This window comes from Sapajus apella, unplaced genomic scaffold (assembly GCF_009761245.1).
Source record: "Sapajus apella isolate SASKATOON/1434 unplaced genomic scaffold, GSC_monkey_1.0 scaffold47, whole genome shotgun sequence".
Taxonomy (NCBI): Eukaryota; Metazoa; Chordata; class Mammalia; order Primates; family Cebidae; genus Sapajus; species Sapajus apella.
In genome coordinates this window covers 14,534,714-14,556,708 of record NW_022436987.1, presented here as the reverse complement: position 1 = coordinate 14,556,708, position 21,995 = coordinate 14,534,714, and the positions used below count along the sequence as shown (strand labels likewise).

Here is a 21,995-nt window from a genome sequence, read left to right as displayed (position 1 = left end):
CCCTGCCCCAGCCACACGCTGCGTCCACAGCAACATTTATTTCCTGCCACGTGAAGGGCAGAGAGTTTGGGTATTTCCAAACACACCTGGTCTGGCCACTACTGGAGAAAGGACATTCAAGGCCCTCCGCAAAGGAGGAGGAGTCAGGCAGCGACAGAAGAGGCAGCCTGTGGCCTTTCTTTCCTCTTCTGCCCCCTCCACCTGCCACAGGCCCCCTGTGTCTTCCTTTGACGACTGGGGACCTTCCCACCTTCCTGCCCAACCCTTGTCCTGGGCCCAGCATCCTCTCATCTGGCAGTGACCTTCCAGGGGTCCCCAACTTTCAGATATCCTGAAAAGGCTCAAGAATCCTTCGGCTCCCAAGGCAAGATGGCACTAGCCACCCAGACCTCGGAGCTTGTTTCTGATTTGGGCAGCCATGACATCTTAGGATGGAAATCCTGGCTCCCCTGCGCAATTGGGAGAGAGCTGTAATGAAAACTCATGGACTGCCTTATATATTTATTTCTGCAGTCAAAACTGTTTATAATGAGGAAAGGTGATAATTTGGTCCTAATCTTTTTCATCCTAATCTTTAAAACATGCCAATTAGATCAACATGTCACCCTACCTAAACCTTTCAGGACTTGATTTCCTTTCAGAGTTTAAAAATCCCAACTTTCCTCTATGACCTGCAACCTGATCTCCCACCCTCTGTCCTTGGCTGGCTATGCTGCAGAACAGTGGCCCACTTTCTTCTTCTCAAACACATCCAAATCACTCCTACCTCAGGACCCTGCAGTGGTAGTTCCTCTCCCTGGAGCACTATTTCCCCCTGGACTTGCCCCTGGTCTCATGTCTAATGTCACCTCTTCATGGGGACTTTAGACTTCTGATGTCAGACCTTGTTCCCACACACTCTTCCACTCCATTACTGTTGTCTTGTCATTATTGTTTTGCTTACTAAGTTAACTTAGCTAACCTGTATTGTTGTTTCTTTTCTGCCTTGTCCCACTAGACTACAAATTTCAACAACCTTGTCTGTTTTGTTCCCCTACTGTTCCCCAGTGCTGGGAACAGGTGTGGCCCATAGTGGGGGCTCAGTAAATGTTACCCAAATGAAAGGCTGTTGATGATTGTCCTAGTGTATGTCCATGCAGCTTCTTCTACGCTAGCACTGAGCCAGACTCAGGCAGCAGATTCCATGTTCTGCCTCGGGCCTTAACTTAGATGAAATGACTACAAGAGGCCCTTCTATATACATCCCCACACATACTTCTGAAGAATGAAATGTGGCAGCAATATTTGCTGTCTCAAGGGAAGGGGCACAGGTTAGGACAACATATCAGAAAAGAGAGAGCATGTGTCATTTGAAAAAGCATATTCCATATTAAAATATATTTATATATTTGGAAAACAAATCCTAAAATAACATTTTTTTCCAAAAATAAAGCTTAACAAATCTTATTGGCTAAGAGAGCAAAACATAAGATATCTCTATCACAGCTTTTTAAAGCCAAGGGTTCTTTGGAGTTGAGTGGGTGGATGAAGAATCCAAAATCCTTCTGATTGTGTGAAAATGCTGCAAGATCAGGGATTTATACATTTTCTGGGAAAGCATCATTAGATTCATTGTGCTTTCCAGGATAGCCACAACATTTATGAAACTACACATCTGCAGAAAGTCATAGAATGAGCAATTAGTTTCCAATCTTTGCTGGAAAAAGGTGAAAAAAATACCATTCATGGTACAAGGAGAGATGAGGAGGTGTGGAGGGAGATACAGAAGGTACCTGCCTCAGCTTTAATTAAAGAGATGAAAGCCTGAGGCCTTTCCCTTCAGATCTCACACACTTCAGGGCATAGGTATTCTAGTTCATTTAGCAAACACTCCTTGAGTGTCTACCACGATGTATTTGCCCAGCTTTGTCCAGGGTGTTGAGAATTAGAGAGAATTCCTTGTCTGGGGGATGTGTGTGTGTCCTACCATGCACACACATAATCTAGTAAGAAAATGGCCACATATACCAACAGTTGCAATGTGATACAACAGGTACTACAAAAGAGGGCTGTGTAGTGTACACCTGGGTCATAAAGAAAAAAGCTGGCTAAGTGCAGTAGCTCACACCTGTAATCCGAACACTTTGGGAGGCCAAGGTGTGAGGATTGCTTGAGTCTAGGGGTTCAAGACCAGACTGAACAACATAGTGAGACCTTGTCTCTACATAAAATAAAATAAAAATTAGTCAGGTGTGATGTGCCTGCTTTAGTCCCAGCTACTTGGAAGGCTGAGGTGGGAGGATCATTTGTGCCCAGGAGTTTGAGGCTGCAGTGAGCTATGATGGTTCCACTGTACTACAGCCTGGGCAACAGAGCAAGACCCAAACTCTGGAAAAAGAAAAAAGAAAAGAACAATGCACAAGGCCAGGGAGCATGGAAGGACTTCACAGAGGTGATGCTGGCCTGCTTCTGGCAGGTTTGACAGGAAGAGAGAAGCATCTCAGGAAGGTGGAATCATGTGTGCAAGGGTGTAGAGGGGGGAAAGTTCATGGCAGATTCTCTGTGCTCACATCACATGGAGTTATTTGGTAGGCTGGGACAAGCAAGGTCCCTGTAAAGGAGTCTATCCTTAATTCTTATAAATCAAGGGAGTGAGTTGTCCAAATTCCCATTTTTGGAAGACCTTGTAACAGCAAGAGGATAGTTATAAAAAGGTAAAGGCTGGAGGGAGGGAGACCAGTTAGATGGCTGTTGAAATCATGCAGGAGATGGGAATGAGGACCCAAGCAAGAAAAGGTGAGTGGAAAAGACAAGTGACATTACCAGCATGATGCTACCAGTGGTTCCAAAGGGTAATGGATGTGAGTTCACAGTTAGGACGCTGTAGATTTGCAGAGACAGAAGTGGCTTCTTAAAACCTGCTCATCCACCAAACCTCTCCCACCACCCTTCTTCTCCTTCCTCTCACTTCCATAATCCCCCACCAAGACCTTTGACATGAAGCAGGGGAAAGACATCAGTCTGTGTTGACCACATGGAACAATGCTTGTGAAGGTCTGTCCTGAAGTGTGGTCTGTTACTCCCAGCCATTGGCCTCTTTTTTCAGCTCATGGCTTTCTGACCCATCCTCTGGGCCTAATAATTCAGTGTTGACCCTGGCAGGCAGTTCTTCATTGCCAGTTTAACCTATCTCCCTGAGCATGACCATTCTTGAACTGTCATGGTAGCCACGAGGGAGGACCCCAGCGTTCTGTTACTGTGAAGTCCCTGGTGGGGCTGACCCCTCAGAGTCTGGATCTGCCTTTCACCGAGTGTCCTCTGTTCCAGATCTTTCCCATCCTAGCTTCCAAGAGGCCTCTCCCATGCTCACTTACTCCTATTTCTGTCTCCCATGCTTCTCTGAATTTTCAGCACCTGCCCAACTATGGCAGCCACATGATAAAAATCTCCTGAATGAAAGTTGGACTGTCCATCTTGCTCATCAAGGCAGAATGAAGAGGGGAGATCAGGCCAGGAGGCAGAGTTGAGGCCTGGCATCCCAAAAGGTGCCACTGGTACTTCCCTGAGCAAGAGCTGCTCAGCAGTGGACCTTCTTTTCCTCACTAAGAAACTGATGATCTATAAAGTTGCTTCTCACTCCTAAATTCTGCAAGGCCAACCTCTGTCTGATAAACTAATTTGTGTCCAGCTGTTAATGGCTTAATGTGTTTCCCAGATAACGTATTTCAGTTTAACAGGGGTCTTCCACTCTTTCAGCCAAAGCGATGACTAATGGGAAAAAGCTCAGACATGGTAGGGGCCGGACAGGGGAACTTCAGACAAAGTAGGCTCTCTAGACTGCTTCCATGTATGATGTGGGCTGACGCCTCTCCACCCACGCATGAGGCAAGGCTGATGGGGGGGATGTCAGCTTTTACATGGTCTTAGAATGACAAAAGAAGGATAAGAAGCAGTGTGGCACCCCATGGAGAGAGGGAATGAGCTAGATAGCTTGTCAGAAAGAGCCCATTTCCCCACCCCCCCGCCCCGCCTAAAATAGCTGGGCTTGAATATAAAAATATCACAGAAGGGCTTCGCATTGCATGTCACATGAAAATCCTAGCCATAGTAGTGGCTATTTACTGAGCGTGATACGGGCACCTTTCACATTCTCATCACAGCAGTACTGAAAAGGATCCTTTTTCCTATTTTGCAGATAAAGGCTCAGAAAGGGAGAGTGATTGGCCCTGTTTATCTGATTTGAAAGCCACCAAACAGGAGTAAAACTCAGGCTTCCCTGCCTGGTCCCCTATCTCTGCAGTTGTCACATTACATGCAGGAAATGAAACCTCAGAATTGCCATCTCTGGGATAATGAAGACAACCTCTGTGCAGACATTTTTGCAAGTAGCTTAAAGACTTAAAGACTCTTTCCTACTCTGGGGGTACCCAGAGACCTTGGATATAAAGGAAGAAGATGGATAAAAATTAAAATAAAAGGCCTGTGGAAGTACACAGCTGGTAGGCTTTTCAGAACGTGAGAGTCAAATTTAAGGAAAGCACTAATCCTTCCTAGAGAAGAAAGGACTCCTGTCCACAAGCCAGCGACAAGGAAGGCCTGAGCACAAGAGGTACCGTCTCCCCTCCAGCAGCCTTGGAGGGGAGTAAGCCTGCTACCAAAAGGTCAACCCTGAAACACGGGGGTCGCAGGCTGTTGGAGGGTTTGAAAGTAAGATGTATGGCTTTCAGGAGGGCAGATACAATGTCACACTGACAAGCCGATCAATGAATGAATATGCCCCCAGAAAGGGCTGGGCTGGGCTAGCAAAGGATTTCTCTCCCTCCTCTCTCCCCTTTTCTTTTTTCTTGAGATAAAGAATTATGTAAAGGCATCTCCCCAATGCACATACTAAATGCCACTGCATTTAGTGTTTTCCCTTGACAGGGTTTAATTTGTCACTTCCTGGCTTCCCCCACAATTCAGATACTTTCTTCCTTCTAATGGTGGGGGTCAGGTGGGAGTTGAGAATTTCTAGGTAGAGTAGTGTCTCCTATCACTCCTCCCAATGTCCCTGTGGGCTGCCTGCCCTTCTGGAGTAGGTCATACATGGTCGCACCTCCTTGCCTTTGCTCAGGCTGTTCCCTCGGCATGGAATGCTTTTCCTTCCATTCTCTGCCAATTGATTCCACACTCATCTTTCAAGACTCAGGGCAAAACTAACTTTGCTGGTGAATTCTCAGATCCTTTCCACTCATCAGAAGTATGTATATGCTCTTAGTACTTTGTTTCTATCTCCCTTACGGCTTTCATAATAGTACAACTCCTCTTATAGTAGGGGACGGATACATTTCATTTGTTGTATGGGTGTCAGCATTGCCATTAATAATAGTACAACTGGATTATAAGTTGCTTAGGAACAGGTACTCTATCTTATTCATCTTTGTACACTCAGAATAGTACTTGGCTTATCATTGGTATAATTAAATGGAATTAACAGATTCAGTGTCAGAACTATAGGGGGTTTAAAGATCATCCCATCCTACTCCCTAATTTTCCAGAAGAATCTGAGTCCCCTATATAGACCCATTTCCACTGTACCATCAAAAATGTAATGAAAATAAACTGCACTGAAATTAAAAGCCAGAAATACTGGCATAAAGGCATCTTGGGTGAGACCTCAGGAAGAAATCAGAAATTCACGATGCCCTCACCAGTCTAAAGATTCACTTGTTTGCTAGGAATCTGGATATGTACTTGACATTTTCTTTTAAATATTACCAGAAGGAAAGCTTTTGGAGAGCAAAGATTACATGCCATTTCTCTCTATAGCCCTCAAAACACTGCAAAACATAGAAGGCGCTCAGGGTAAAAATTTTCAGGATGAATGAATGAATAATTGAAGACTAATTTGAAAGCTCCAGGGTAAGTGGTTTTTTACTTATTCAAGCAGACAAACTGGTCCCAAGCAACCCAGGGCACATGTCCCAAGAGCAGACGTGCTATTCCTGCGAATCTGAGGGTTGCCAGGTGCCCCTGGCATTTATTTGCTCTATTCAACATCCGGGACCTGAGCACTCCTTCTCCAGCCCCCTCCCCTCCCACCACCTCAATGTTGCAGTTAAGGGTTGAAAATTGTGCAATCTTTGGGAGACCTCTGACCCCCTTTGAAGGGCCTCCATGCTGCTGGTCCTCCCTCCTCCCACCCTCCTAGGAGCTGTACCTCTAGGCTCAGGGTATGGGGACCTGCGGTCATTTTGGGAATTGCCTTAAAGACTCATTTTAGGCATATCTAGTCTACCCAGGTGGGCTGGGGTTCATGTAAGGTGGAAGAAAATGTTTTGTTTTTTTAAACTTAAAAAAATATTCCTGCCACAGAACTGTGGGCACAGAAATATGGTTAGCTGTTGTTGAAGCACTTTTAAAAGTTCAATGGCTTCTAACTTTTGTCCTTTGTTCTGGTTTTGTATTTGAATGACTCAGAGAAACAGTTTAGAAAGGAGTTGCCCTCAAAGTCTCACTGGGTTGCATTGGCTTGTTGGTTTTTTGTTTTGTTTTGTTTTCGGTGGCTGTGGTTTGGTGGGGGTGAGAGTTGGTGTGGTTTTGTGTATTTTATTTTCCCTGTGGGATGGGCCCTTTCATTCTTGGCCAGTTCTGGTCACCAGGGATTAAGGTTAGCAATTTAAGAAGCAGTGTCTTTCCCAAAAGGCTGTGGTCTATGTTTCCTGGGAACTGTTGAGGAACTGAGTGCCTCCCTAATAACCTTTTTGCTGTAGGGAATGTAGTTGCTAAAAGTTACCTGATTGAACAACTAAAGGAAATCAAATAACTTTAAAGTGAGTTAGAAAATTATTACCTGATGGGAGGCTTGGGAGAACTTTCCGTTAGAACAAAAATAGTACGTAAACTAACTTCATTTTTGTTAGGCATCCTAATCCTCCCAGGAGATGGTTGTTTGCAAGCACACACACAGAGCAGTGAACAAAATCTACTTCAGGGCTTCCTCCTTCACCCAGCCCAGGAGAGGGTGCCTCCAATGAGCACCACTGGGGTGCGGGTGGATGCTGGCACTCTGGGTCTGATCCACAAACATGAGATTAGGGTAAGTGGGAGGAAACAGGTGCACCAACAGAAACAGTTTGTGTCTGCAATCACTCTCTATCCAAAAGGCCACAGAGGACAACCTGGGAAATATCAAAGTGCCACTGTTTAGCAAAGAAAAACTTCAAGCACTGCTAATGACTTGCTTTTGGCTTGTGTGCAGGTCCACGACATTGCATTGGTCATAATTACTGCTGCTGTTTATTGACCTCAGCAGTTCTGGGCATTTCTAAGATTGTAGACAGAACTAGTAGGGAGGTTCTCCAGAGCAAACTCAATTCCTTTCCACAGCTTCCTTCCTGGTCATATTCCAATGAAATGCCAACATCGAGAACTCATGATAACCTGGTTTCATATTTTTTAAAAACATTTTCACATCAGTTACCATGGCAGTCATTCTTAGAACCACTCTGTGAACTAACCACTAAGTGAACTAATGATTCACTCTGTGAATGATTGGCATGGTCCCATTTTCCTGAGGAGGACACTGAGGCACAAAGATGTTAAGAGCTGTCCAAAGTTGCACAGGTGCTTAATGAGAGATCCACATTAGGCCTTAGACCTATTGGCTCCTATCCAAATACCCTCCTCATAGGTTCTCAAGACAAGTGGACTTTACATAATAGCAAAAGTAATGGCAGCAGCAACTACAGCTAATATTTTCATGTACTTCTCAGAATGGTACCTGGTACTGTAAACATAAAAGTACATCTTATTGACTCATCACAGTAACCTTACAACATAGGTTTGAAAATTATATTTTACAGAGGGGAAAACAGGAACAAACAAGTTATATAGCTGGCTTAAGGTCACCCAGCTAGTAAGTGATATAGCTTGGATTTAAACCCTGTTTGTCTACAAAATCCACATTCTTAACCTGTGCTGTTCAGTCTCTCTGTGTAACCTCATAATCATAATTTGAGCCTAAGATCAATCAATTCATAATATATACAAATTTACATAATAATATATACAAATATATACAAATGTAGTCAACTGTGCAAAAGCTTTCAGTCAACTGAAAGGTTTTGACAAATAATAAGTGCCATTCCTAGTTAGTGGGGTTTTTTTCCTTGTTTTTTTTTGTTTGTTTGTTTGTTTTGTTTTATTTGCTTTTAATGATTGGTGTTATTACTAGTAAATTTCCCATTTAATGTACCAAATTCTTTCTCAGTCCACGCAATCATACGTAGTGTAAGATCTGGTGCAAGTTATAAACTTCTCTCCATCTCACCTTCTCTTCTATAAAATGGGAATAACCATGCTTATCTCTCAAGGTTGTCTTGAAAGTCAGGTGAGATACTACATGTGAAGGCACTTGGAAATCTGTAAATTCCTAAAAACCAATTTCCCAAAATTAATTGGCGTGAAACAAAGTTTAGCTGTTTCAACCTTACATATGTGTCTTAACTATAAGACTTCTAGGAGCTTAACTATGAGAGTGAGCATTTGGGACCACCAGGAGGAAAATCAGAAATGGAATATTTTCCAAATTTATTTGACTATAGAACCCTGTGGGTAGAACATTTCTCAAGGTACTATATCGAGGAAACTACTTCAGGATATGTGTCCCATGAAGCGGAATCTGGCAGATGTCTTCCCAGAAAGCTCCCGACCATAGCAACATTCAAAGCAACCATCAGAAGTCACCCTTAGATTTCCCTACTTAATCTTGAGACTACAGCAAGCGACTTAAGCCTGAGTTTCTATCATTACAAAGATCAACCCAGGGACCACAGGATACAAGTGAGGGGAGAAAGAGGCCCTGGGGCTCCAACAGAACCATGACTAGAGACCTTCAATGACTTCACCCTAGTCCTTGTGTCCTGTACACCAGCGGTCCACAACCTTTTTGGCACCAGGGACCAGTTTCGTGAAGGACAAATTCTCCATAGACCCAGTGGGTGGTGGATGGTTTGGGGATGATTCAAGCACATTACATTGATTGTGTACTTTAATTCTATTATTACTTTATAATATATAATGAAATAATTATACAACTCATCATAATGTAGATTCAGTGGGAGCCCTGAACTTGTTTTCCTGCAACCAAATGGTCCCATCTTGGGGTGATGGGAGACAGTGACAGATTATCAGGCATTAGATTCTCGTAATGAGAACCCTACTGTGAACTGTGCATGTGAGGGATCTAGGTTGCATGCTCCTATGAGAACCTAATGCTGCTACTAAGGTGACCTGAGGCAGAGCTCAAGCAGTAATGTGAGCAATGGGGAACGATTGTAAATACAGATGAGACATTGCTTGCACACCTGTTGCTTACGCCCTGCTGTGCAGTCAGGTTCCAAACGGGCCACACACTGGTACCAGTCAGTGGCCTGTGGGTTGCAGACCCCTTTTATACACAATCTGGCTCCCATCAGGCAGTCTCCTGCAGAGTCACAACCCAAAAGCCAGTCACACTCAGAAAGTGTAACTGGCTCCTGATACAAAGCCAAGGTTTGAAGTATGGCCTTACTGAGGATGAATGTCCATCATTCCAGCAAGGAGAAGATAGGTAAGAATGACAATGGGATTGGCCCTCCATATGGGGGTGCAATTGGAGGAGAATGCCTTTCTCTGCTCAGACTCCGCTGTCCCGCAGAGGTGGGTTTAAGGTGTCCAAAGTTTTCATCACTTTATTCTGATAATAAAAATTGCTAACATTTATTATTTACATATCTGTCCTAGGCACTATCTAAGTGCTTTATATAAATCACCATCTTCAGTCTTCACAATAATCCTTTGAATATGCTACCACTGGCATTTTACAGTATAAGTAATGGAGGTACACAAGTGTTGAGCAAATTGCTAATTGTCACACAGCTCATAAATAGTGTGGCTGGAATTGCAAGACAGGCCTGTCTGACTGCATAGCCTGGAACCTAAGCTTCTGTGCCTTTCTGCATATTTCCTTAGACTAGTCCCTGCCATCCCTCCTCCACCCCACGGAGTCCACACAGAACTAGCCTGTCTCAAGACAGCCCTCTGGATATGTGAGGACAAGTGCTAAGGCTTCCCAAAGCTCTGTCGGCCAGGACAAAGGCCACGGTTCTTTCAATACCTCTTCTTCTAGTCCTTTTGCCATACCAGTCCATCCTTGAAAAGCCTCCTCAGGCATTCTCTGAGGGGTACCCAGAAGCCCTTATCAGCTACTTTCTGTTGGCTGAACTCATCAAACTCCACTTCACTTGACTGATGTTGGCAAGCAGAGCAAACGGCACCATGGGGCTGTGCTGCTGTGAAGTGGGGTGAGAAGCCCCCAGAGGAGGGGCTGCAGAGGGGAAGTGCTGACTGCTTTTTCTTCTCTCCTTCCCGATGAGAACATGGAAAAAGACAGCCTGCCCTTCAGAGATTGCCTCCCTGCCTCTGCTTTCTCAAGGAAATGTTTTTCTGAGAGCCACTCAACATGCATGCAGGACGCCCAACCTGGACGAGGAAGTTCCAAACACACGTCTGCTCTTCATAACCTGGAGGAGACCCTGTACCCTGGCATCTCTCCCTGTTTCCCAGGATTGGGAAGGATTTGCTGTCCCAGCTGGAACCCTTAAATCTTAGAACTGGTAAACATCGGGCTCTGCTCAGGCTCCGCAGCTTCTCTGAAGTTGGCAGGGATCAAGCCCGTCTGCAGGGAAGAGATAGACATGGGTCTGTTTTCACTGGACGGACTCGTGGTTATCTTCCCCAAGGAAGCCTAGGGGGCTGGGCTAGGAGCCTAGAGATTTGCACGGCACGTCCTCAGGGTCTGAGTGTATCCTCCAGAGACAAACTGCTTGAATTCAAGTTCTGGTCTTTCCTGGAAAGCTATGTGTCTTGGGGCAAGTTATTTAAATTCTTCATGCCCCGCTACCTCATCTGCACATGGGGATTATAACGATGGCTCTCTCTCAAGATTGCTGTGGGGACCATGTGAGATATGCTTGTGAACACTAGGCACAGTGCCTGGCACATGATCAGTCCTCATTGAATGTTTATTGTTCCTATTGGTATTATTGCTTTATACAATTTGACTGGGGATCAAGTTACATAGCTAGAGCATTTTTAACTTTGCAAGGACTTTCATTATTCTCTCATTTGATTCTAATAATTCAATGAGGTGACAACATCAAGATTTACCATTATAATTGTGTAGGAGAAAACACCAAAGCCCCAAAAAGGTCAAGTGACTGGTTCAAGGTGACAGTGTAGACCCATGCTGAAATCCCAGACCATCTGACTTCCTGCCTTGGGCTCCTGAGGCATGGTTTTGATGAAGTTTGACATATACTATCACTGCATTTTCCTTCCTGCTATATAGCTGTCTTATTTACTAAAATCAAGAGCTAGACTCATGATCTAGGACATTAAATTCCCAAATCTGAACATATACAGGCTCCCCTGATCTATACACCCCAGTTTCTATCCTAAGGGATGTCCGAGGAAGAGATTCTTGTGTCTTTTCATTCTCTGACCTGGTTCCTGGGCCAAGGCTGGTCCAGTCCCTGACTGGTGCATGAGTCAGTTTATAGCCTGGCTCACTGCCCAATCCATCCCATCCTGGGACATCACTTTTAGCCAAGACTCATCATCTGACTCTGAGCCAAAACTCGAAGGTGTAGGGTACCAAGTACTCCTGGAGCCTTCCACAGGATCATCCCCTGCAGTCCACCCCCCAAGGGGCCTTTTACAATTGCCCTAGGAAGGGGTCCAGGCTCTCTTGCAATGACCCAAATCCAAGCTCATTTCTCCTGAGGTCTCTGGACTGTAGCAAGACAAGGCGGGAGAATGAGGTGGAAGGAGGTTGTAGGTGGCTGCTCCAGATGCACCCCTCTAGTTTGCCAATACCAAGCGGCCTATAGAAGATTCTGGCTGGGTGCCGTGGCTCACACCTGTAATCCCAGCACTTTGGGAGGCCGAGGCAGGTGGATCACCAGGTCAGGAGTTCAAGCCTGATCAAATGGTGAAACCCCATCTCTACTAAAAATATAAAAATTAACCAGGCATGGTGGCATGCATCTGTAATCCCAGCTACTCAGGAGGCTGAGGCAGGAGAATAGCTTGAACCCGGGAGGTGGAGGTTGCATTGAGCTGAGATCTTGCCACTGCACTCCAGCCTGGGAGACAGAGTGAGACTCCATCTCAAAAAAAAAATAAATAAACAAAGGAGATCCAGGGTAGGAGTGTTCACATCTGGAGCTGAGAGGCACTATGCTCCATGAAGTGACTCCAGAACTACCCGCTTTTCACACTATGATCCATCCGGGACTGATAAGCACCATCCAGTCCGCATCCACACCCACTGGTTTGCAGGCTGGCTCAGCTGTGTGTTCCTGGGAAGGACAGTTTTATCTCAGCACTCCTCTGGCTCCGGGAGCTATTTTACTCCTTCCTTAAGAGACATCAGCATTGGGTCTACTCAGCACTTATTGTCCAGGGATGCTCTAATGACATCAGCTTCCTGAGAGCTGGACAGTTCCCCTCACATCAAAGCCTGGCTAAGCTCCCCTCTTCCCCCATCACCACGTTTACACTTGGATTCATCCTTCAGACCATGACGGCGCATAGAACTGGCCTCTCACAGTTCACAGGCACCCCGAGCACTGCTTGGCACCTTCATCCGATTCCTCTTTGCATTACACAGAACCAACGGGGCTGAGGATTTAAAAAGAGGGCCTTGTTGCAAATGAGTAGCACTGCAGTGGTTGAAAACCAGTTGGCCACATGGCAGAATTGTTCTTACGTTATTAATATATCCAGCAAATATTTTTTTTAAATTACCACTAAGTGCTAGGTTCTATTCTGGGTGATAGGAGGGAGAGTGAGGAATGAGACAAAGCTGGCACCTGCCCTGGAAGAGCTAATGCTAGGGCAGCATTAGTGACAAACAAGCAAGTGAAGGTATAGGAAGTCCTAGGAAGAGAAACCACTGAGGAATAGTATGTGCCTGGGGTGGACGGGGGAGAGCATTTTGGAGGAGCTTCTCAGAGAGGCTTCTCCAAGAAGAGCTTCTGTAAGCAGAGGCTTAAACAAAGGCAGGAAGCAAGCCACATGGAAGACCTGAAGGTGCAATGCTGCGGGAAAAGGGAGCAGGAGTGTGCAAGCCCTGAGCATAATGGGACGAGTGTGCCCCGAAACAGCAAGCAAGCTACTGAGGCTGGAGCACAGTGAGCAAAGCAATAAGCAAGAAGATATGAGCAGGAGAGAAGGTTGGGCCAGCTCGTACAGAGCAAGAGTCAGCAAACTGCCACCCAGGGGCCAGATCCAGCCCTCAGCCTGTTTTTGCAAGCCCACCAGTTAAGGACAACTTTTTCTTTTTTTTTTTGAGACAGAGTTTCACTCTGTCGCCCAGGCTAGAGTGCAGTGGCTCAATCTCAGCTCACTGGAATCTCCACCTCCCTGGTTCAAGCGATTCTCCTGCCTCAGCCTCCTGAGTAACTGGGATTACAGGTACACATCACCATCCCCAGATATTTTTTTTTTTTTATTTTTAGTAGAAACAGGGTTTCACCATGTTGGCTAGACTGATCATGAACTCCTGACCTCAGGCAATCTACCTGCCTTGGCCTCCCAAAGTGCTGGGATTACAGGCGGGAGGCTTTTCCATTTTTAAAGGGTTGGAAGGAGAAAGAGATGGAGACAGAGAGAAGGGGAAAAGGCAGAGGAAGAGGAAGAAGGAGGAGGAGGAGGGAAGAAGGAAGAGAAGGAAAGGGGAGGTGAGGGGAGGAAGGAGGAAGGGAGGAGGAGGACAGGGAGGAGGAGGAGGAAGGAGGAGACAGAAGAAGGAGGAGGAGGAGGAGAAGATGATAGTGTGATAGACTCCTATCTGGCCCACAAAACCTAAAATATTTACTATCTGGCTTTTTATAGAAAAAGTTTGCTTATGCCTCATATAGAGACCTACAGAATAGTAAGCCATTTAAATTTTATTTCCAGTGTTATCAGAAGTCACTGAAAATAAAAGTCACTGGAGGGTACTAAGCAAAAAGTGGAAGAACCTGATGTAAATCTGTCAGTGCGTATACTCTGGCTACACCACATAGAGATGACTGCAGGGTCCAGGGTGGTGGCAGAGGGGTCAGATCCAGGACACTAGCACAGGAATGAAAGGAGAGTAGTGTCTGGGAGAGTAGCAGTGGGTGTGGTAAAGAGGGATCGATTTTGAAACATATTGGCAAAGTTGTCTAACTGAATATGAGTGTGAGGGAAAGAAAGAAGTGAAGGACGACTCTTAGGTTTTTAGTCTGAACAATTGGGCAAGTGTTGGTGCCACTGACAAAGATCGTGCCAGGAAGACTAAGGGAGAAAGAGTCTGTGAGATGAGCCTGAAAAATCGAGTTCTGATTTGGGCCTGACCAGTTTGAGATGATTTGACATCAAGTGGAGACATTTATATATACATCCATGCAAAATGCACACACATACAATGTAAAGAATGGTGATATCCCTGATGCTATTTGAGAAGAGAAAAGAAAAGAAAAAACAATGTACCGAAGACTTACTCTTACATGTGAAGTATTTCACATTCATCCTCACAACACCTATAAGGAAAAAATTCTCCACTTGCCTCTCCTATTTTACTGATAAGAAAACAAAGCCGGGAGTTCAAGTTTCTTAACACCACATCTATTAGCATGAACAATACATGTTTGTCTACTTAGGAATATGCCCTTCCTTTCTTGGTGCTTGTGTTGAGGCATTTTTATTTGGGGACACAATGGACAAGTTGAGTTCTCCCAGTTGTCTGGAATTGTTTCTACAGACCAGGGACAATAAAATGTTCTTGTTTCTTACTTCTGAATTTAGTACAATTAAATAAACACATGTTTTCATTATAATACTTCTTATACAGTGCTTCTTAAAAATACATTATAAAATACATGCTTATTTAATTAAAATTGTAAATATGAAAAAATGGAAAGAAGGGGAAAATTCATAACGTTTCTAACCCTTAAATACAGCCAAGGTTGAACATGCTGGGACTGTCTGAAGGCTACACTTACTTGCTGTATCGATAGCAGCAATTAGTTTCTGGGTTCAGAACTGTGAGTAGAAGGTGGGAGGAGAGAGAGGATGAGGAAAAACAACTAATGGGTACTAGGCTTAATACCTGGATGGTAAAACAATCTGTACGACAAACACCCATGACACAAGTTTACCTATGTAACAAACCTACACATGTACCCCTGAACTTAGAATAAAATAAAATAAAATAAAAAGAAATGAAGAGGATCCCAAAGGAAGCTATGAACTATATGGCAGAGCCAAGTAATGAAAATGCCTGATGTTTATTAAAGCAACACACTGCTGTGTGGCAAGCACCACACTAAGTACTTTAACTGCATGACCTTATTTCATTTTCACACTTCATTTACAGTTGAGGAAACTGAGGCTTTCATCACCCCCACACAGCAAAACCGAGGTTTTAATCCAGGTATAATGGGAGCTCTTCAACTAGGCATTGTTCTATGCCTAAGAACAATTAGGATCTACTGGAAGGCAAAGGGGTACTCAATAACTAGTTCTTGAACAAATAAATCAAAACTAAGGGAACCCAATAAACTCAGAGCAAAACTAGGAGAGCTTTGGGAACTGGGACAATCTAAGATTGACTAATTGATTCGTATATTTCACATATCTTTATTGAGCAGCTATTAAGTGCCCAGCACTGAGGTACACACCCTGGGGACCAGCAGTGAACAAGACAGACTAAAATCTCAGTCTTGTGGTGCTTACATTTTAGAGGATGTATCACTGTGGAGAGCGGAATCCAGGAAGGTGCTGAGAGTGGCTGGCCACCTTGATTTCACCCAGGAATGCTTCCTCCAAGACCCTAGAGGTCTGACTCATTTCACTGAGGCACATGTTCATCCTGTGCCAATCCACTTGTTCTAAAAAGTGAAGAACTTCAGGAATGGAAAAATCTAATTACAGAACACTACTTCTATTTTATTCCTTAGACTTAACATTGTCTAACTGGTGATTCCTTGCCATCTCTTATTAGCTTATTTCTGCTCAATTTCCAGACAGACCCACTAACTGGGATTTTTAACCTGAGGGGTCTCCACAGATAGAAGGATGTTATATGGCCATACATTTTGCAGTGGGCAGGGCAGTGAAGGAGAAAGAGGGTCCATAGCTTTTGTTATATTTCCGAAGGGGTGTGTAACTTCAAAAAAGGTAAACAAATCCATAGCTTTCATCTTTTTTCACTTCAGTGATATTTCCCATGGTCTGTGAATGTTGCCTCTTTTTTTCCTTAGCAGTCTGTCATGGAGCTGAGACTGAGTGGCATTTAGGGTTTGCTTTCAGAAACTATGTGAGTACGGCATTGGTATTTTTCCAGGCACAGCATAAAACGGAGTCTAATTCATTCACTTCCACATTGACACAAGGGAGAATGTTCTAATTCTGCAGCCACTGAGAAAGGCAATGTCGCCCCCAGGCTTCACATAACCCTCTTTCACTTGATTATTATTTGAGTCTCACCCCTGGCCCTGACTCCACACCGTGGGTCTCCACCATTTCCCTGAGTACACACAGTCTTAGATTCCTTTGAGCCAAAGAAAATAACACTGTTCTGATAGTCGAAGGCAAGAACAGACTTCCTAAGCAGGTTGTTCATCTGCCAGAATTCTTGCATGCTATGCTTATTCTTAAACTCCAGATATCAATCACCATCTCTATAGGGCAGAGAAATGGAACAGAAAATACAGACAGTCTCCTGTTATTTCATTTTGTTGAAAGCAAGTAGCATACTCAAGTGGAACATTTAAGATCCAAGATCTTTGTGAGCATTCATTCCTTCATTCCTCCAACAAATACATATCACGTATCTACTGTGCTCCAGATACTTTTAAAGTGCCGAGGACAAAGTAGTGAACAAGACAGACAAGGTTCCTGCCCTCCTGGAGCTTATGGGCAGGCACAGGAAGAGGACATTACAAGTAAATACAAGTGTGCTAAGAAGTATGAAGAAAATATGAAGCACTACTGGGAACAGGTAACCAAAAGACCCTATGGAATAGATTGATGTTGAGGAGTAAAGGGGACTTCCCTGATGAAGTAGCAACTATGCTGAGACCCAAGTAGAAGTTGCTGAGGCCAAGGTGCATGGAGAACAGATTAGGAGCCATCAAGGCTTGTGCAAAGACCCTGAGGCCAGAACTAATGCAGCATATTGCAACAACTGGAAGAAAGCCTGTGTAGCCAGAGCATGGAAAATGAAGCCACAGATGTCTAGAAACAGGCTGGAGAAGAAGGTAGGGATTTGCATAGAGTGGGCTTTGCATATCATTGTAGGGAATTGGATCTTTATGTTAACAGCAACAGGGAGTCATGAAGATGTATTCAGCATGTGTGTGTGGGTTTGTCTGACATGATCAGATTTGAGGGTTTGTTTTGGTTTTTTGTTTGTTTTGAGACAGAGTCTCTGTCACCCAGGCTGGAGTACAGCGGTACGATTTTGGCTCACTACAGCCTCCACCTTCTGGGTTCCAGCAATTCTCCTGCCTTAGCCTCCCAGGTAGCAGTATGTACCACGAAGCCCAACTAATTTTTATATTTTTAGTAGAGATTAGGTTTCATCAAGTTAGCCAGGCTGGTCCTGAACTCCTGACCTCAGGCGATCTGCCCGTCTTGGCCTCCCAAAATGCTAGGATTACAGGCATGAGCCACCGCACCCAGCCAGATTTGAGATTTTAAAAGATCATTCTGACCATGGTGTGGAGAATGGACACAGTTCAGTAAACAAGAGGAAAGATGCAGATGGTTTGGACGAGGGTGAAGGTAATGAACATGGAAAGAAACAAACTTACCTAGGAGAGAACCGGGAGTATGAACCAACAGAACTCAATGGTAGGTAAAATGTGGAGATGAGGAGGGCAGGATAAGTTCTCATCAGTAATTTCTGCTGGTCCTCAAAGCAGTTCTAGACATCCCTTCCTCCCTCTCCCCTAGGGGATGGCTATGTGAGTGGACATTGCAGTTGGGGTTATAGTAGGTTGGTGTAAAGCTGAAACAGCCACTAACTCATGAGGCTCCAGTGACACTGGCCATCACTGTGTTCATTGAAAAGCCAAGGCTGTCCTCACCTGGTGCCTCTGTGCTATCTGGATCAGGCTCCCTGGTCTTTACCTGGTGGGTTCTTCAGTTTTCATACTGCTTCCTCAGAGTGGTCTTCCTTGAGTCCTTCATACAAAGTTGCCCCTGTCACTCCTGAGCATATCATTCTACTTTACTTTCTTCATAGTACCTGTCGCTCACTGAAATAAACTTATTTTTGCATTTGTTTACTTGTGTGTTGTACACATCTCTCCACAAGTATGTAAGTTCCGTGGAATAGAAATCTTGCCATTCTTGCACCACACTGCTTAGAACAGTGCCTGATGCATGGTAACTACTCAATAAAAAGAAGATAAATAAACGAATAACTCCCTAAAGACAAAAGGCCTCCAGACAGCCCTCTCCTTGACCATTCTGGACATCCACAGCAACCCTGACTTCAGGGTTGGTCTGAGTGGTCCCTGTGGCTGGGTTTCCCACCAGCCACTTCAAACTCACTCTGGCCTCCATCTCAACAAAAGGTTCAGGTAAGCTGAAGTTTTCCAAAGAACAGCACTCCCATGGGAGATTCCTTTTATTTATTCCCCAAAACAGAAGAACCACTAGCACTGGTATTTTTCCAAATTCTATACCTTGGCGCACAAAGCAAATGCAATAGAATCCCAGGACAGAATTACTTATCCACACCCCTGACTGGAAGAACTCACAAGCAAATATTGCTTGTGCTGATGATTCTTTACTATTTTTTCTCCCTAGTTTTCCCTACAGATCTCAGGGCCAAAGTCAACTGCATTTGTAGTTCATAACTGGGTCTTTTTAACCCAGCGTATTGGACAATATTTGTTCTCCTAGCTAAATTCCTTCTCGGAAAGGGCATTAGATTCTTCTCTCTTACTCTTCTAAATTTTACTTTGAAAAGATGCTGTTTGCATAACATGAAGATAGGTACTGCATTCTAACAGAGGAAAAAGAAGCCTGGCATAGTGAGACCCAGCCAGGCCTTTGAAGAGCCCACCAAAGGGACAAGTCAGTGCTTTGTCACCAGCAAATGGTCATTCCCAGAGCTTGTGAGTCAATGGTGTGTGTGGCTCTTCCTGCAACATGCCTGCATTCTCCCCTGAAGCTAGGAGGGAAATAACTAATAACATAATCACTGTCCAGTATTATTTCAGCTAAGCCATAATATGATGCTAGTAGGATGATAAGATCAATTGCCATCTTATAAACCACTGGATTGCCCTGGAGCTGGGTTGGGAGTGGTCCTGAGAATGGGGCAAAGGACAGGTCCTTTGAATGGCTGGATTAGACAGAGGGTCTCATTCTCCAGCCTGCCTCTCAGAGGAGCAATGCCAGGACTCACATTAGCAGATATGCTGGGCTGCCTTTGAAATGAAATGATGATACAGTTCTGTTTTAAACCCTAATTCATCTGCTGAACTCTCACTTAACCAGAAATATTTTTCTTTTCCAAATACATAGATGTTATTCTATCAATTTGCCTCTTTCAGAAAATAGAGGCAAACGGGCAGGATAACACCTATATATTTGGAAATTTACCAAAAAAAATCAACTTTGAAGGATGCCATGGAGGGCTAAGCTCAAGAGAATGACAGTGCCATTTGTAGACCACCTTATCCCCACCCCACCCCTGCATTTCTGCATGCTCCACAACACCACTCATCTGCATCTTCTGCACCTGCACCTCAAACAGCAACAACAGTAATCATGCATTGAATAATGATTCTTCAGGATGTGATGAGCACTTTGTATATATTGTTTTTTTTCAGTTCACATTAAAAAACCCCATGAGATGGGCATCATTGTTATTTATATTTTACAAATCAGAACACTGAGAAAATAGAGACATGAAGCAACTTGCCCAGGAAAATATAGCTAGTAAATACCTCATGTGGGAGCCAACCCCAGGCGTACCCAGCACCAGAGGCCCCGCTCGTGCTGTTGCTGGCTTCTCTTCAACCAAGCAGTCGATTTATTCTGTTTACTACGTCAGGAAAAGTGCATTTGTTTGTTTTTTGTTTTTTCCCAGAAAGAGTTTCATTGACCATTTTTCATAACACTAAATTCAAATAATACCTGAGCCACAGTTTCTTCTTATAAGTGAGGGTGTTGGACAAGATCATCATCAAAGTGTCTTTCAGGTCCAAACTTATATGATTTTATTCTGATCAACTGCACAAAAGAACCTTCTTTCTCTCAAGAAAGAAGTGAGGGGAGCAAATCTTACTAGGTTCTTTAGAATATCCACCAGCAATTCTCTATAAACAGGAGGGCTCCTCCAAAATCCTCAGAGCGGGTAATTAATCAAGATCAATGATCTCCTGGGGGTTGTGGAAAAGAGGGCAGAAGCAGTTGCTCTGCCTCCCTGGTGAGGTCATGGCTCCCTCTCCAGCAGCCGGCTGGGTCTAGCCACAGGGTGATTGCCAGCCTTGCCAATCCCCCGTGTACCACATCAGCCAGAGCTGATGTGGAGGGAACCCACGATCCCCTAGGTCAGTTGGCTGTTTGCAGTGCAGCAAAATAGGAGAAGGCTTCGCTGGGCCCCAAGCCCAAGCCCCCCTCCCCTGCAACCTGCTCAGTTCATCCACCACAGGGGCTGCCTACCAGCTAAGGTCACCCTGCCCTGCAAGGCCTGGGCCTGTCCCTGGCCATCATGTCTCACTCCATACATTGGTGGGAATGGATTCCTGGTCCCCCACACTGCCTCTTATAACAAAGTCACCCCACTTTCAGCCACTGCCTCCTGCTCCTCTGACCCAACACCGCCCTTCACCTGGCTTCAGCTCCTCCAACCCCTCTCCATTGCCCATGCATTTCGTGGCTATTTTGTACCACTCAAGCCTCAGCTCACACAGCCCCTCCTCAGAGAGGCCTTCCCTGGCCCATCACTTGACACATTACTTGGTTGTATTTTCTTTGCTGCATTTAGTATAACTTGAAATTACTGTGCTTATATGTTACATCACCTGGTTCCTTCACACTAAAATATATGTTCTATGAGGGCAGGAGCCCTCCTGTCTTGTTCATCTTTGTGTCCCAGTGCTCACATAGATGTTGGTGCTCAATAAATGGAGTAAACAAAACCCTTTATTCTCAACGTTCCACATCTTTGAAGTGAAGGGAATAATATTTACACCACAATGTAAATATTGTGATGAGTCAATATTGTGATGCTGCTATGAGGACTAGAGACAATGTATAATATTTTCAGCGTTTGTCGAAGACTAGGTTCCAATAACTGGGCAATGATGATGGTAATGCTAATGATGACACTGGGAGAGGTAGCACAGAGAGACTGGGGGTAAGACTGCAGGCTCCAGAGTCTGAATTTGGCTTTAGCAATTAATTTGCTGTTTGATCTTCAGCAAATAAAATTCTCTAAGCCACAGTTTCCTCATCTGTAAAATAGAGATTATAACAGTACCTCCTCGGGCTTTTGTGTGGATTAAATAGGAACAAGCCATGGAAAGTATCCAGAACAATGTCTAGCACATACCATGCCCTCAATAAATGTAAACTGTTACTGTGTACCAGATACAGGGCTATTCATGTCCCTTACACCATCCCAACACTCACCATGCAGCCTATGAAGCACTTTCCCACAAATCCTCTTAGTTGATGCTGCTGAATCTTATGATGAAGACGAATTACCCACTCTACTTTATAGCTGATATAACTGGTGTTCAGAGAAGTCAAGCAACTTGCCCAAAGTCACATAGTTCACCCGAGGCAGAGGAGCAAAAGCCTTTAATTCAGAAATTCAAACTCTCTTCTCATCACCACCCAGGCTTGCTCTCTTGTGAAACCTGCAGCCCCAGAATCTGGGGACACCTTATGAGGCAGTATGGAGAAACTCTGCCATGCTGCTTGGGTATTCCTGCTAA

General features: G+C 44.5%; 1 protein-coding gene across 3 annotated transcripts in view; it reads right to left on the bottom strand.

The window, feature by feature from the left end:
* The window catches only part of NAV2 (neuron navigator 2), a 404,334-nt gene that overhangs the window by 339,868 nt on the left and 42,471 nt on the right, over window positions 1-21,995 (bottom strand). The window lies entirely within an intron of this gene.